Consider the following 16,778-nt stretch of genomic DNA (forward strand, 5'->3'; position numbering starts at 1 on the left):
AAGAGAAAAATAATAGAGAAAAGAAAGGCCAAAAGCAGTGGCAACTATCAAAATCTCCCGAAGACAAACGTCGACTAAACAACGTCTGAACTCAAAAAAATTCTACAGACAATACAAGACAAACAAATTGAGAAGGAAATTCTCAATCTTGGCCCAACTAAGTCAAGTGACTATTCTTTGTGGAAAATTACTAAAAAACTAAATCTGAACGATAAAACAATTTATCCAATTCGGAAGAGTGACAGTACATGGACAAAAAACAATACTGAAAAAGTAGAAACATTCGCTGACCATTTGTACAATGTATTCACTCATAACATTTGCGAAGAAACTCCAGAATATATTCAAACTTTTTTAGATCAAACTCATTAACTCGATTTGCCAATTAAAAAATTCACTAAAAGCGAAATTACACAAGCTATAAAATCTCTAAAACTTGGTAAAGCTCCGGGTTATGACTTAATAACCCCAAAGGTTCTGAAGGAGCTTCCAAAAGAAGGTATTGATTGTATCACATTTATATTTAACGCCTGTCTAGTTTACAACTTTATTCCTCCGCAATGGAAAGATGCACAAATTTCTATGATTCAAAAACCTGGTAAGCCATTTGACCAAGTGAATTCTTATCGACCAATCAGTTTACTGCCTGTACTATCTAAACTTCTGGAGTATCCTTTCCTTAAAAGATTAATGCCAATAACTGAAGAAAATAAAATTATACCAAATCACCAGTTTGGATTCAGGAAGAATCACGGAACAATCGAACAAGTACATCGCTTGGTGGAAACAATAAATCTAGCTTTTGAATCGAGACAATACTGTACATCTGCGTTTCTAGATATTTCACAAGCATTTGATAAAGTATGGCATGATGGCCTACTACACAAAGTCAAATCGCTTGTTCCAATAAACTATTATTTGTTTATCAAATCATATATTCAAAACCGATTATTCTATGTACAAGAGAATGATGAGATGAGTACACTGAGATCTATTAGGGCGGGCGTTCCCCAGGGGAGCCTTATGGGTCCTATCTTATATGTACTATTTACATCAGATCTGCCTGAATCAGAATCTACTGTCATTGGAACTTTTGCGGATGATACCGCAGTACTGGTAGTAGACATCAATGCGGAAAATGCGAGTAATTTACTACAGAATTATTTAAATACTTTAAGTATATGGCTAAAAAACTGGCGCATAAAAGCGAATGAGTCGAAATCTACCCATGTCACATTTACATTAAATCATTCAACTTGTCCACCTGCGAAAATGAATCAAATAGATATTCCACAAAAGAAAGAGGTCAAATATCTTGGATTGTACTTAGATAGCAAACTGAAATGGGGAACCCATATCAAAACGAAACGAAAAGCACTTGATATTCAAGCCAATAAAATGAACTTTCTAATTGGTCCCAATTCGAAACTCTCTTTGGAAAATAAAATACTGATATATAAATGTATAATAAAACCTATCTGGACATATGGTATCCAGCTATGGGACACAGCTTCCAATACAACTATCAAGATACTGCAACAATTTTAATCTAAAATACTAAGGAAAATAACTGCTGCTCCTTACTACATAACAGATAAACAAATACATGAAGAACTGAATATGAAAACTGTTAAAGAAGAAATAATATCGCAACTTCAAAGTTACAAAATAAGAACACAAAATCATCCAAACCCATTAGCAACAAATTCAATGGCAAATGTGGAAACCTTCACTAGACTAAAAAGAAAAGCTCCGCAAGATTTACTATTGTAATCATTAAAAAACCATAAACATGAAGATTGAGGAAAACAAATATTGAAAATATAATAATTTTAATTAAATATATTCAATATAAAATGGGCTCATCACTGGATGGGTACCATTAGCATAACTGTATTAATAATCAATTAAATAATGAAAATATCGCTAATAAGATAGAATGCATTAATAAAGAGATTAAAAAAAATGTAAACACCGATTTGAACACCATATTCCAAAACTATCTACCAATAAGAAGGTTACAGAGGACAACCCCCATGGATTTAGTCATCTAAAATTCGTTCAAGAACCCAACTAGAGAGAAATTCTTGAATTTCTTCTCAAAATTGTATTCTTTGCTATATATTTTAGCAGTAAGATAATGAACTAATAATTGTGACTCAGTTGTAATGTAAATAAAAATTAAAAACAAGAAGTGGAGAGATACGAATATATTCGGTCCAAAATAATTGAGCATTTTGCAGACAGCAAACAGCGCAGATTAAACCTCCTATCTGAGCGCAGATTAAACCTCCTATCTGAGTTTCCGTAGGATGACCGTAAACCATCTGAACTATATCACGAAATGAAGAGGGTAGCCGGAACGACATTGGGCTAAGCCGCCTTAAAAAGTCTTTGGATTAAGCCATTGCCAGACGTAGTTCACCCCGTAGCAGCATCCACAGGCCCCGCTTCTAAGTTTATGAAAATTGCTGATTCTATAGTGGATGCCGTTTCTACCAGTCAGGTCCGTGCTGTTTTCAGCACGTTTGGGTTATGCAATGCCGCGCAGACTTTTCAGCGACTGATAAACGAAGTTCTGCCTGGCATTGACTGTGCTTTCCCGTATATCGATGATATTTTCACAACATCACATAGTGTCGAGCAGCATAAAAGCGACCTTATGAAAGTTTTTAAGCATTTACGGGAAAAAAATGTGGCGATAAACCGCACTAAATGTGAATTTGGGAAAATGGGAATAACTTTCTTGGGACATCTTGTTACGGCAGATGGAATTCGGCCATTTCCGGAAAAAGTTTCGGTGATTCGCGATTTTCCCAAACCTCAATTGGACAAAGAATTGAAAAGATTTATTGGCATAATAAATTTCTACAGAAAATTCAGTCTATTGTGATACCACAGTGCTGAACTTTTTTCTTATTACTGAGTGCACACAAAAAGTTTTTTCTGATTCAATCACGAAATTAATTGATCCAATTAATTTTTTAATTGAAATGTCTTCAATCACAGAAATGATAGTATCAATTAAAAAATTAATTGACAGTCAATTAAAAAATTAATTGATCCAATTAAATATTTAATTGATACTATTAATTTGTGTGATTGATTTTTATTTCAATTAAAAAATTTGTTAAATCAATTAAATTTTTAATTGAATATTTTTTAAAACTCAATTAAGATTTTAACTGGAAAAATTTTCGTGAAATTTTTTTCTGTGTGCTGCCGGTTCTATGTTAAGCTCAGTGACAAGGGGCTTCCTTTTTATAGCCGAGTCCGAACGGCGTTCCACATTGCAGTTAAACCAGTTAGAGAAACTTCGAAACACTCAGAAATGTCACCTTTTGGTGTTTATTGGAAACTTTTTGGTGTTTGGTGGAAACTGGGTTTGAACCCACGACCCTGTGTATGCAAGGCGGGCATCCTAACCATTGCACCACGGTGGCTCCCCTGTATGTCGATGCATCAGATATTGCTGTCGGTGCCGCCCTCCGGTGTGTAGACGGAGCCTTGCAACGACTTGGATTTTATTCCAAAAAAATTTACAAACACCGCGAAAATATAGTGCCTATAACAGCTATTTATCAGGGTGTTTGTCAAGACACGGATCCTCGACCGTTAACGTTCGCATTTCGTCAGAAATTTGTGCCAATTTGATTTCATTGGACAGTTCACAACAGATATAAGATACACGTACCGTTTTCATATTTTCCGAAAAGTGGAAATTAAATTATTAATTGTTTAAAAAAATAATTTGTAATTGTTCTAAGCTGAAGAAAATATTGTTAAAGGGTAATAAAGCATATGTTAAAGTCTCAGCTTACATTTTAATTTTTTTTATTTATTTAAGCGAATACATATATGATGCTTAACTTATACTACAACTAGTCTCTATTATGAAGAAGTGACTAACCAGTAGTTTATTTATTTACAATCAATAGACTTATAGAAATTAAAATATCCTAAGACTAAGCTAAGACAAATATTCTTGTAAAATTGTTGTTTGGATTGAGGCTTTCATATATTAAAGCGAGTTAGTAAATCATGTGGTTTGAAACGGCGCAATCTTCTAGATTGATTGGAAGTTTGAAGTAAATTACAGGCTTCGCGATTTGTATGGTTCTGTAGGCAGAAAAATGTTTTTCTGCATTTCTAGAGATTTCCTCTTTGATCATAGTCATTTTTAAGTCTCGGTGGAGGTCACTATTTCGGACATACCATGGAGCGTTTACTGCACTTCTTATCACTTTGTTTTGAAACCTTTGTATTTTCTCGATAGAACTGTTTGCCGCACATCCCCATAGTTGAATGTCGTATAACCACATTGGTTTTAATGTTTGCTTAGATATTAAGAGTTTATTATCTGTGGACAGGACTGAATTTTTTTCCGATTAACCAGCTTAGTTTGCGGTATTTAATATTTAGTTCTTCGCACTTTTTATCCATATGAATTTTCCAATTTAATTTAGAATCCAGTGTAAAGCCAAGATATTTTGCTGAGTTTGAAAAAGGCACTTCTTCATTGCCTATATTTAGGGGTTTGTATCTTGAGGCAATTTTCGCAAAGTCAACATGAACAGAGCAAAGAATCTCACAATAATTCTTTGGAAGTAATCTGCTGAGCTTTAGAAGGAGACCATAATGCCATACTCCATCAAAAGCTTTGTAAATGTCCAAGAATACAGCGGAGCAAACTTGTTTTTTCTCGAAGGCTTTTTCAATATTATCGGTGACTCGATGTACTTGTTCGATAGTCGAGTGCTTTTTCCGGAATCCAAATTGATGATCCGGTATTATATTTTTCGAGACAATAAATGATTTCAGTTTTCTGCAAAAGAGTTTTTCGAATAGCTTACCAATTACTGGAAGCAGAGATATTGGTCTGTATGAATTGGGATCGTGCGGTGTTTTCCCCGGTTTTTGTATTGTGACCACATCTGCAACTTTCCAGCAAGTTGGAATATATTTAATTTTTAGGACGGCGTTCATTTTTGTGGTTAGACGCATAAATCCATGGTATGGTAAATTTCTTAGGATATCTCCCTTTATTTTATCGAAACCACCAGATTTTTTGACCTTAATTTGAGTCACTGCAATATAAACTTCTTTAATAGTTACGTTGTAAAGCGGCTGCTCGCTAATTGCATAGTTATTTATTTGATGTTGAAGATTTCTTGTTACATAAGAATTTGAATAAGTCATCTGAAGATTATTCGCAAATTCGTTCGCCTTTTCGATACTGCTTTTGGCCCATTGACCATTACCTTTAAGTATTGCGACGTTCTGCACAATTTGTTTATTTTTTAATTTTGCTGCCTTCCAGAGAGAATAGTCAGAGTTTTTGTTGGGACTTAGATTGGACACATACTTGTGGAATGTACGGCCATTATATTGTTTTATTAATCTGCTAAGTTTTTTGAAGCATTGTTTAACACTCTTTTATCCTCTGGTGATCGAGTTTGTTGCCATTTTTTCCTAATCCTTCTTTTATACTTTACTTGATTTACTATGTATTGGGGATACTGAGACGTATTTGTTTGAATACTTGGTACTGGTATACTCTCCCAGGCCGCTTGTTGTATCAACTTTGTAAAAGCATCGACTTCTTCTACAATATCATTTGGATTGTAGATTGGCGAATGTTTAATAGACGTGGTAATTATGTAACGAAAGTAAACCCAGACGGTTCTGTTGCTTGTTAGGTTGAAATTAGTTTGTTTATTAGTTGCTTCACTTAGATAATGAAGATATATAGGAGAATGGTCAGAACTGAGTTCATGTCCATCTTCAATTATCAGTTTGTTTTCCGGTATTTTTCTAGTAATAAAAAAGTCAATCAGATCAGGAGTTTTAGACACGTCTGTTGGCCAGTATGTTGGCTTTCCGGTAGATATTACTGTACATTCTGCATTCATAATTGCACGATGTAACTCTCTGCCCTTTGGTGTGGCCAATCTAGAGCCCCATTGTGTTTTTTAACATTGAAATCCCCTCCCATAATATAATTGTTTCGTTGGTAACTTTTTGTGCATTTACCTGTTGAGCGCTTTTGTTTTTGACTGTGTCAGAGTACAAATTAGTAGTTCTGAATTGAATTGTTTTTGAAGTATTTTGCGAGGTAGTTGGAGCTTGTTCATTTCTTTGTGGTCCATTATTGTTTTGAAGCCGATTTTCAGCGTTTTGAACACGTTTATGGAGTTTTTGCTTTTGATTACGCAACTTTTGAAGTTCCTTAGCGACAATACATCCTCTATAGCTCGCAGGATGTTGTTCACCGCAATTGCAGCATTTCGGAAGAAAAACGGACGGTTTTTCGCAATTTTTTGTTTCGTGTTTGCCCGCGCATTTAGCGCACCTTGGTTAATTAGAGCAGTAATTCTTTGTATGATTATATCCCTGACAGTTCTTACATTGGGGAATAGCTTTTGGAAGTTTGATGGCTTCTATTTTGACAATGGTGTTCAAAATTTGCTTTTTTCTTATATATCTTTTATATGCTCCGAAGGATGGAAGCTTAGAATAAAAACAATGATGGGACTCTTCGTATAGTGATGAGTTTTGTTAAAAGCATTCAAAATATTGAAGCCTTGTTCTTTCAGATCCGAAATAATTTCGATGGGGCTGCAAGAGTGATGTGGGTTTTTCGCTACCACACGTATAGGGCGATCATGTTTGCTTTCATATGAATGCCACTGTATGTTGGCCTCATTAAGAGCTTTGGTTACTTCTCTGTAATCATTGGCTTCGAACGTTGATATTTTAAGAGAATGATCATCTATTTGTTTTATAGTAAACCCATGAGAGGCTTTTGGCTTTATGATGTTGCGAAGGGCGGTGTAATTTTCCACCGGTACAGCAAAAGTTATAATTTTCACTGATCATCAACCATTAACATTTGCCTTGCATAATAAAAACAGTAACTTGAGATTGCGCAAGTGGAAATGCAGACTTGAGGAATACGACAACGAGTTAAGGTACAAACCAGGAAATTCAAATATTGTGGCGGACAATTTATCTACAATTCAAACAACAGCAGTAAATGCTACGTCAGTCACAGCTCATAGTGATGAAACTTCTTCCTATAATTTAATTCATGGTACAGACGCACCTATAAACGCATTTAAAAATCAAATTTTTCTTGAGACAGGTAAAGAAAGTTATAGCTTCATAATCCCATTTTCTGGATATTACAGACATATCATTAAGAGACCTTCATGTTCGCCGGAAGAATTAGTGGACATATTAAAAAGACGGCTAGATCCGGCTTTGAAGAACGGGATATTTACAAATGAAGAAATAATGGGAAAAATTCAGGAAATATACCTTTTACATTTTTCTAACATAAAGGCTTGCTTTACTCAAAACAGACTGAAAGACATCATATCTGAAGATATTCAAATGGAAATTATACTACAGGAACATAAGCGTGCTCATAGAGGAAGTCGTGACAACAAAGTTCAAATATTAAAAAAATATTATTTTCCTAAAATGATATCGAAGATTGAAAAAATAATTAAACTTTGTTCCGTATGCAACACTCATTAAAAAAAGTCTGTTGTTAATAGCAAAGGCTGTCTGCTGTTTTTCAGCAAACAAAATGCTGCTGTTTTAGCAGATTTTTTTTGCTAAAACAGCAAACAATCTGTTATTTTGGAACAGCAGACATGCTGCAGAAAAGTCAGTAGTTTGCTGAAATTTTCTGCTGATCCGAATAAAATTATAAAGTCTCTCCAGTAAAATGGACAATAGTAAAATGGTACACATTATAAAACTTCAAACGTTAAAAACAATTAGTATTTTTTGATTATGCAATAACATTTGTGAACAAGCAACACTTTTTAGTAATTTACATTTTAAGGTGGGTTCGAGTTTAGCCTTTTCTCTAGTTACTGGATTGCATTCGCGTACTTTTCAGCAATTTTAAGCAAAGAGAGTAAAACGCACATTTACTCTTTTTCTAGTTTTTATTGGATAATTATTGCTAAAAAAAAAGTACGCGAACAGACCTAATGTTGGTTTTGACAAATGTCAACGTCGATATGTCAAACGCCAACGCCGTCAAAGCATCACTTTTAAACGAAAACACGAGACAAGCCGGGAAAATATAAAAATTATTTTGTGTTGTTTGGTAAGTATTGGATTGTATGTTATAATATTGTATTCCTTTTAAAGACCTTTTTTTTAATAATTTTTAGATTGGAAAATTGCTATTATACATTGATATATGGGAGCAACCGTCGTACAATGGTTATGGATTCAATCCTAGTTTCGACTAAACACTATAAAGTTTTGCAACGGTGGATAGGTGGATTACTCCCTCTGGAATGTTGGTGACATTTCTGAATGTTTCAAACCTACTCTAAATTTTTCATCGGTATGGGATATGGTGTTCAGGCTAGGCTATTAAAAAGAGATTCCTTGTTTTTGAGCTTCCTGCATGGAATCGGGTAGCACTCAGTGACAAGAGAGAAGTTCAACACTGCTGTATCATAAGGGACTTAATAGTCAAAGTGGGTCTAAAATAACGGGCTGCCACTATAGCTAACCTAAACTGTACCCGAATGTTTCACAATTGGCAAAGTTCACCTTAAATGTGAGTATTAAAACCAGGATAACATTACAACCTTGCTATTTTACTAAATACGCCCTTAAGAGAATAATGTATGCTTTTAGTTTTAACCATTTTAATTTTTGCTATAGGTACTTTTAGCAAAAAATTAAAATGGTTGAACTTTGATGACGTCGTTCAATACAATACCTATAAACAAAAATAGTTTACAAAACAAAATTTTTGCCATGTCTATTTGATGTGAGATGATTTTTTATATATTTGCATCTTCTGAGTTCGAATATAGAAGTTAAATTTGTATATGCAACACGTTTTGAGATCTACTTATATTTTTAGTTTTTTACTAGACGCGAGAATCATATCTCAAATGTCCGCTTATAGCGTTGAATCTGTGATAAGTTAAGTGGTTCTAAATATATCGATAAAAATTGAGCACATTTTCATCATGTTTTACAGTGCTTCTGTGCCGGTGGAAAAGTGCCAACCGTTGAAATAACGTCGGATTTCTCTTTATGCTCGTAAAGGTGATACTTTAACGTTAGAATAAGATTAGAAGAAAAAATGACAAAGTTATAAGCATATTTTTTGAAAATGTGCCCTTTTTTAAATATATTTTGAACCACTTAACTTATCACCGATACACATTTGTTCGATATAATCGTACATTTTTAGCTCGAGAAATGATTTTTCTAATGAAAACAGGACAAAAAAATATAAGTATATCTCAAAAACTGTTTCATTAAAAACATTTTAACCTCTATTTTCGAATTCACTTGATGAAAATACATAAACTAGTGTAGTTACTAATTGCTTTTTTCTACTTCTTTTGATTACAGATTGTTATGTTTTATCCGCGTGTATAAGGCCAAAGAAGAAAAATAAACGTGTAGCAGATATATTTGCATATACCATAGCTTTCAAGAGTATCTACTTCTATATTTTGTATTTGTACATTGAACTTAAAGTATCTTTTACTTTTAACTAAAAGTATCTTTTGTTTGTGTGTAGTTGTTCAATGTTCATGTCACTGATCGAAAGCTCTTTTCTCAAAGGTATAAAAGGAGCACTTCACACCAGTTTGTTCATTCTCTTTTAATTTTCAAAACAGATCAGTGTTAAGGTTTCTAATGCAACATAACAAACAAGAATTCGTGATCGCTTCTATTTGCATCGTTTCTTATTGTTTTGATTGTTATGACTGTGGAAGGACACTAACAACTAACATGTATGACTGGAGGTTGTTTTTCACACCGAGTCTACTGTTATGTTGTTGTGTCGCTGTAACTTGTAAACAAGGGAGCCACCATGGTGCAATTGTTAGCATACCCGCCTTGCATACACAAAGTCGTGGGTTCGATTCCTGCTACAACCGAACACCAAAAAGTTTTTCAGCGGTGGATTATCCCACCTCAGTAATGCTGGTGACATTTCTGAGGTTTTCAAAGCTTCTCTAAGTGGTTTCACTGGAATGTGGAACGCCGTTCGGACTCGGCTATAAAAAGGAGGTCCCTTGTCATTGAGCTTAACATGGAATCCGGCAGCACTCAGTGATAAGAGAGAAGTTCACCACTGTGGTATCACAATGGACTGAATAGTCTAAGTGAGCCTGATACATCGGGCTGCCACATAACCTAACCTAACCTAACTTGTAAACAACATTACAATGCAGGTATTCGAGGCGACGATGGTCGTCGTTGCTTGTCTGTTTTGTTGTTTACTTGTGCCAGCAGTCTAATGAAACAGTTTTGTTTTATTTACAACTTAAATGCATTTCATTCTCTTTTAATTTTAAGTTAAGTTATTTTCGCCAATAAAGGGTTGCTGTGATTTTTGAATTTAACAACGAAAATTCTGCTGTTTTTATTTTGGAAGGCAAATAGGAAACAACGGCTGGCGCCCACAAAACAACAATATTTGAGAAATATCTCTCTACAAATTGACGCCCAACCTAGTGGCCCGAATAACACCCGTATAGTCGAGCACATTAATATATGCAACATTTAGGTCGTGAATTAAATTTCACTACTTTTGTTTCAAGAATCCTTTGAAATTTCTTGTTTGCACGTTTGTAGCACTCCGGCGTTAACGTGGCTGATCCTGTAGAAAGTGATGAGAATCGAGCTTGAAGCTGAAGAGTTACGCAGAAGTAAAAGGATTGCAGCAAAAACCATGCTATCTCTAACAACTGAACAATTTGCGAAGTTGCTAAGCGCAGCGAATAAATCTAGTGTCTAGTCTAGTCCAGATACAATGGGGAACGTAACTCATTGAAAGTTGAGGAATTTATTTCCGCGATATCAACATATAAAATTGTGGAGAATATAGCTGATGCAAATGCGGCAAATGGAATGCCATTGCTTTTAGAAGGGGATGCTGCCGAATGGTGGAGTGGAGTTAAATCGAATGCAAAAACCTTTGCTGATGTAATCAGAATGTTGCGAGATGCTTTTGCACCACCAAAACCAGCCTGGCGCATCTACGCCGAAATAAATTAAGCAAAGCAGCAGAGGAACGAACCGACTGACAGCATTATTCGTAAAAAGAGGACACTTTTTGCCCAATTGCCAAAGGTACCACAGGAAACCGATCAAATTGACATGGTGTTTGGGATGTTGCATTCTCAAGTAAGGGAGCGTGTATACCGCCACAAAGTCAAAACATTTGATGAGCTTTTGGCCGATGCAAGAGAAGCAGACAAGTTTTGTGAACGTAACGAGGTGAACATCCAGGCTAGCAACGGTGGTCGCCAAGGCGTTACAAAACGATGCACTTTCTGCCGTAAAAAGGGGCATACAGTCGAAAATTGTTATAAAATGCAAGATGCAGTTTCAAAGGTAACAGCGGATGTAGAAGAAGCGCTAGTGAGACCAAAATTAGCCTGCTATGGATGTAATGCACCAGGTTATGTGCGCTCAAATTGCCCGAAATGTAGCAAGAAACCTCGTAATAGCGCCCTAATGAGAGTCAGTTTTAACTCCCTTTGTATGTGTATGGGACGAGATACCCCAGTAGGAAATGTGGAAATTCTTGGTTTCCCCGGCCAGGCCTTTTTCGACACCGGTGCTAAAACGAGTGTGGCTAGTTCCAATCTTAAACGTATAATGCAGTTTAAAGGCTGCATGTTCGAGACTGTGGATTGTCGAACAACTCTAGCGGATGGAACCACAGATATTCGAAAGTTTTCTACCACAATATGTAAAATTGTCATAGGAGGTAGATGTCTGGATATCAATTTCCTAATTTTCCCAGATGACAAAATTAATAGGACGTTGCTTGGTATAGATTTTATGGAGCAAGCACAAATTGTTTTAAATATGGGTCAACAAAATTGGCACTTCGAGGGATGTCCTGCTCAAGTTTTTGATTTCGTCAAAGAATGGCCTTTGGAGCTGAATATTATGGAAACAATAAAAGTGGCAGAGACACATATCAAGCGTAAGCCGACTGAAGTTGCAGCCCAACATGTTGAGCCAAAATGTGTAACCCCTAAGCGATCATGCAAATGCTATGTCTCCGATTTCGAAACTTATGTCCGGATTACCATAGTGGTTCTGATTACTCATAAAATTAATACTGCCGAGCATCAACCAATATTTTCACCATCATATCGCTTATCATCTGCCAAGTGCCGAGACCTTAAGCCCAAAAAGATGGTTCGGTCCGTGTATGTATTTACTATAGAAAGCTCAATGCTATCACTACGCCCGATAGATATCCGTTGCCAAGAATGGATGATTTATTGCACGCAGCGAAAAGTACCAATTATATGACAACCCTAGAGTGTTGTATTATAAGGTGGAAGTTGCGGTGGAAGACAGGGACAAAACATGCCTTATAACACCATTTGGTACATTTCGTTTTAACCCTTTCGACCCGGAATTTTTATAGGTATCGCTAAATTTTTTTTTTACTTTTAATCATGTTGAAGTCATTTAAGAAGCGTCTAGCCAAAATTTCGGGTCGCCACGCCCATTCGTTTAGGCGGTAGAGAATGTTGCCTGTGGGCAACTTTGGGCAATTGTGACTACAAAATAGTTTGTTTTGTAATGATAGACGTATTACGTTTTATTGGATTTTTGTTAAGTTTTTTGTTATTTTACAGTAAATATATACTTAGATGCGCGCGTGAGTGGAATTTCAATCACGCTCAAACACATTCACGAAGAAATATTTGTACTCACGCACGCCATGTGGGTAGGAATTCACGGTCACGAAATGAATTCACGAAATGAAAAGTCATACTCGCGCACGATCACACATGAACAACGTTTATGTCTCACGCTTTCGCACGATCCACGACAATTTTCGTAATTCACGACAAATCTCGTGAGTCACGAATATTTTCGGAACACGAAAATTTTCGTGGCTCAATAAAATTCTGGTAATTAACGAAATTTCTCGTGACTCACGCTATTGAAATATTAAGCGTGATTAAATAAGTAAGGGTGATTAAAATCGGTGAGCTTGAATTTAATCGTGAACGTGAATTTGTTCGTGATTGTGACTTTTTGTGTCTGTTTTACCGTGAGTGTGAATTTTATCGTTAACGTGAATTTTATCTTGAGCGTGAGTTGGATCGTGAGGGTGGGTTGGATCGTGAAAGTAAATTTTTATCGTGAGCGTGATTTCGGAGAAAGTTTACTCACTCACAATCACGAACACAATTTGATTTTTACTCACGCTCACGCGCCACACATTTTTCTTTAATCCCGTTCACGCATATTCACGAGAATTCGTTTAAATTTCATTCACGGCTTCGCGTGACTCACGAAAATGTTTTTTTTTTTTTTTTTAACCCATGTCAATCTAACTGGCGGTGTAAAAAAACAAAGTATTATAAAGCGTCAATATTCCTGCTAATCCACTAGTATGTTGCCAAGAAGTGGCTTCCTCCCTTTTTACGATTCCTTCCAAATTCCCCATTGCACTGCAGATATGTTTTCCACATCATCGCCGCATTTATCGTCACTGGGACATCCCAATTGAAGTTCAAAATTTTTTCAAAATCATTGTTTTTCAAACCTTTTTTCTCAGGCCTTATGTTCAAAAATATGTAATTTTACTACCACAATTGCCCAAAGTTGCCCACAGGCAACTTTTCAATTTTAACAATTTCTCATCTGTTGTTTTTTTGCAATTCTAAGATTTGACTTCCAGAAATATTTTATTTGACATGTACTACAATAGATTTAATAAAAACTTTCAACATTTTAGTTGTAATTTTTGAAAAAAGTCACATGTATAAAAACCTCTTTTTAAATTCGCAAATATTTTTTTCTTGAGGTACGTGCGAATTAATGAAAATTTTTTTGCTAATTGACAACCAAATTAGCTGATTTTTCATTCAACTTGAAGAAAACACTTGTAGCTTTCGATACCGTTACAGTTTTATGAACAAAAACAAAAACAACGCTGACAGTGAGTCTCAAAACACAAAAAGTTGCCCACAGGCAACTTTGGGGTCGAAGGGGTTAAACGAATGCCTTTTAGATTAAGAAATGCACCCGCCACGTTCCAAAGGCTAATACATCGATTTAAAGTGGGGATTCCTAATGTTTGTATCTTGCCCTATTTGGACGACATTACCATATGTTCTGAATCATTTCAACGACATTTAAATGATATCGAGTTAGTCATGAACCGTCCTATCACTTTCCAGTTATGACTCAATAATAAGAAATGTAAGTTTTACTGTTCACAAGTGAAATTTCTTGGCCACCTTTTAAAACGAGAAGGCGTAACTGTTGACCCGTCAAAGGTTCAGGCAATAGTGGAACGAAAAGAACCTAGAAATGTAAAAGAATTGATATCCTTTATTCAAACGTGTTCCTGGTACCGCCGATTCATTAACCACTATGCAGAAATTGCCAGGCCACTAACGAATTTAATAAAGAAATCTGCAGTTTGGAAGTGGGGAAAGTTGGAACAAGATGTATTTGAGGATCTGAAGCGGGCTCCAACAACTCCACCCATATTGAAACAAGCAGTGGACGGTGTCGCTTTTGCAATTCAAGCTGATGCAAGTGCTTATGCTCTTGGGGCAGTTTTGCTCCAGGGGGAGGGAGTCGTCTATTAAGTAATGCTGAACGCAACTACTCCACAACCGAAAGGGAAGCTCTGACCATAGTATGGGCATGTAACAAATTTCTTGGCTACATTGAAGGTGGATCAGTGAAGCTTTTAACAGATCACCAGCCATTGAAATGGTTGATTGACATTAAGTCACCAACTGGTAGACTTGCGAGATGGGGATTACAAATTAAGCATTATGATTTTGTTATAGAATATCTACCTGGGAAAAACAATGCTACAGCGGATATGCTTTCCAGGCCACCATGCCCGGAGGAGAAACACGATAATCCGGATAATTGTATCTGCTCGTTTTTCATCGATATTCCAAACAAAAGTGCATCACAGATTCGAGAAGAGCAATTAAAGGATGATTACTTGAAAAGCATAATCATAATCAGCATAATCAATAGAAACTATGTCCTTAACAATGGAATACTATACTGTTATGCTAACGTTGATACCGATGATGCTCAACTCGTTATCCCAGTTCATGAACGGTCTGACATACTAAAAGGTTATCATGATGACAGCACCGCTGGACATTAGGGAACGAGAAGAAAATAGCGCGTATAGTCAGCAGATATTTTTGGCCTGGGATGCGCAGTGATATCGCTAAACATGTGAAGAATTGCATCGATTGCCAGCGGTATAAAGCAAGCAATCCGGCAGGATTGCTTCAAACAACAAGTAGTAATCAACGTTTCGAAGTTGTGGCGATCGATTTATTTGGACCGTTGCCGCAAACCGATGGAGGATATTTATTGCCGAAGACGTAACAAGTCGGTGGGTAGAACTATTTAAACTTGTTGATGCTACGGCCGAAGCCTGCGCGAAAATACTAATTGAAGAAATATATCTCCGTTGCGGCATGCCCCGTCGAATAAAATCTGATAATGGTGTGCAATTCGTGTCTGCAGTGATGTAAAAAGTCACGTATTGGGGTAGTCTGTAGCAGACATATTTTGCATATACCATATCTTTCAAGAGTATCTACTTCTATATTTTGTATTTGCACATTGAACTTAAAGTATCTTTTACTTTTAACTAAAAGTATCTTTTGAATTTGAATCTTTGAACGTAACGTAACGTATCTTAAACATTATCCTTTCTTGCATTAAACTTTTCTTACGTTGACAACAAATAGAATGAACAAATCAGATGTGAAAGCTTTTGTTTGTGTGTAGTTGTTCAATGTTCATGTCACTGATCGAAAGCTCTTTTCTCAAAGGTATAAAAGGAGCACTTCACACCAGTTTGTTCATTCTCTTTTAATTTTCAAAACAGATCAGTGTTAAGGTTTCTAATGCAACATAACAAAAAAGAATTTGTGATCGCTTCTATTTGCATCGTTTCTTGTTGTTTTGTTTGTTATGACTGTGGAAAGACACTAACAACTAACATGTATGACTCGAGGTCGTTTTTCACACCGAGTCTACTGTTATGTTGTTGTGTCGCTGTAACTTGTAAAAAACATTACAATGCAGGTATTCGAGGCGACGATGGTCGTCGTTGCTTGTCTGTTTTGTTGTTTACTTGTGTCAGCAGTCCAATGAAACAGCTTTGTTTTGTTTACAACTTAAATGCATTTCATTTTCTTTTAATTTTCAAAACATCCTAAGTTATTTTCGCCAATACAGGATTGCTGTAATTTTTGAATTTAACAACAAAAAATTCTGCTGTGTTTTCATTTTGGAAGGCAAATAGGAAACAACGGCTGGCGCCCATAAAAAACAACAATATTTGAGAAATATCTCGTTACAAACGTAAATAAATCTTGTACAACACTTCAACTCAACTTCCAATACTTCGATGAAATTCAATTTATTTCACACATTTAATAAATGTAGAAGTTGTTGTATTAAATGATTTACGGGTTTCATTTCAACATAACGTTAAAAATGAAAAATTTTGTTGCTGGGACAACAAACATTTGTAGTTGTTATAGCAGTAAAAACGTTAGCTATTTCAACTAACGCAGTTTGCTATTTCAGCAGCGATGTTTGTCAAAAATTTTTAGCAAACAAGTTTGCTAATTCAGCAGCATTTGTTTACTATTTTAGCTGTAAAAAATGTTTGCTGTTTCAACTAACGAATGTTTGCTGAAACAACTACATGCTACTGCTGTCCCTTTTTCAGCAAA

At 35.8% G+C, this 16,778-nt stretch overlaps 1 protein-coding gene across 3 annotated transcripts in view; it reads right to left on the reverse strand.

Moving 5' to 3' along the window:
- Positions 1–16,778, reverse strand: part of l(2)gd1 (lethal (2) giant discs 1) — a 231,834-nt gene that overhangs the window by 116,890 nt on the left and 98,166 nt on the right. The gene's annotated exons all lie outside the window — the stretch shown is intronic.

This window comes from Haematobia irritans, chromosome 2, assembly GCF_050003625.1.
Source record: "Haematobia irritans isolate KBUSLIRL chromosome 2, ASM5000362v1, whole genome shotgun sequence".
Taxonomy (NCBI): domain Eukaryota; kingdom Metazoa; phylum Arthropoda; class Insecta; order Diptera; family Muscidae; genus Haematobia; species Haematobia irritans.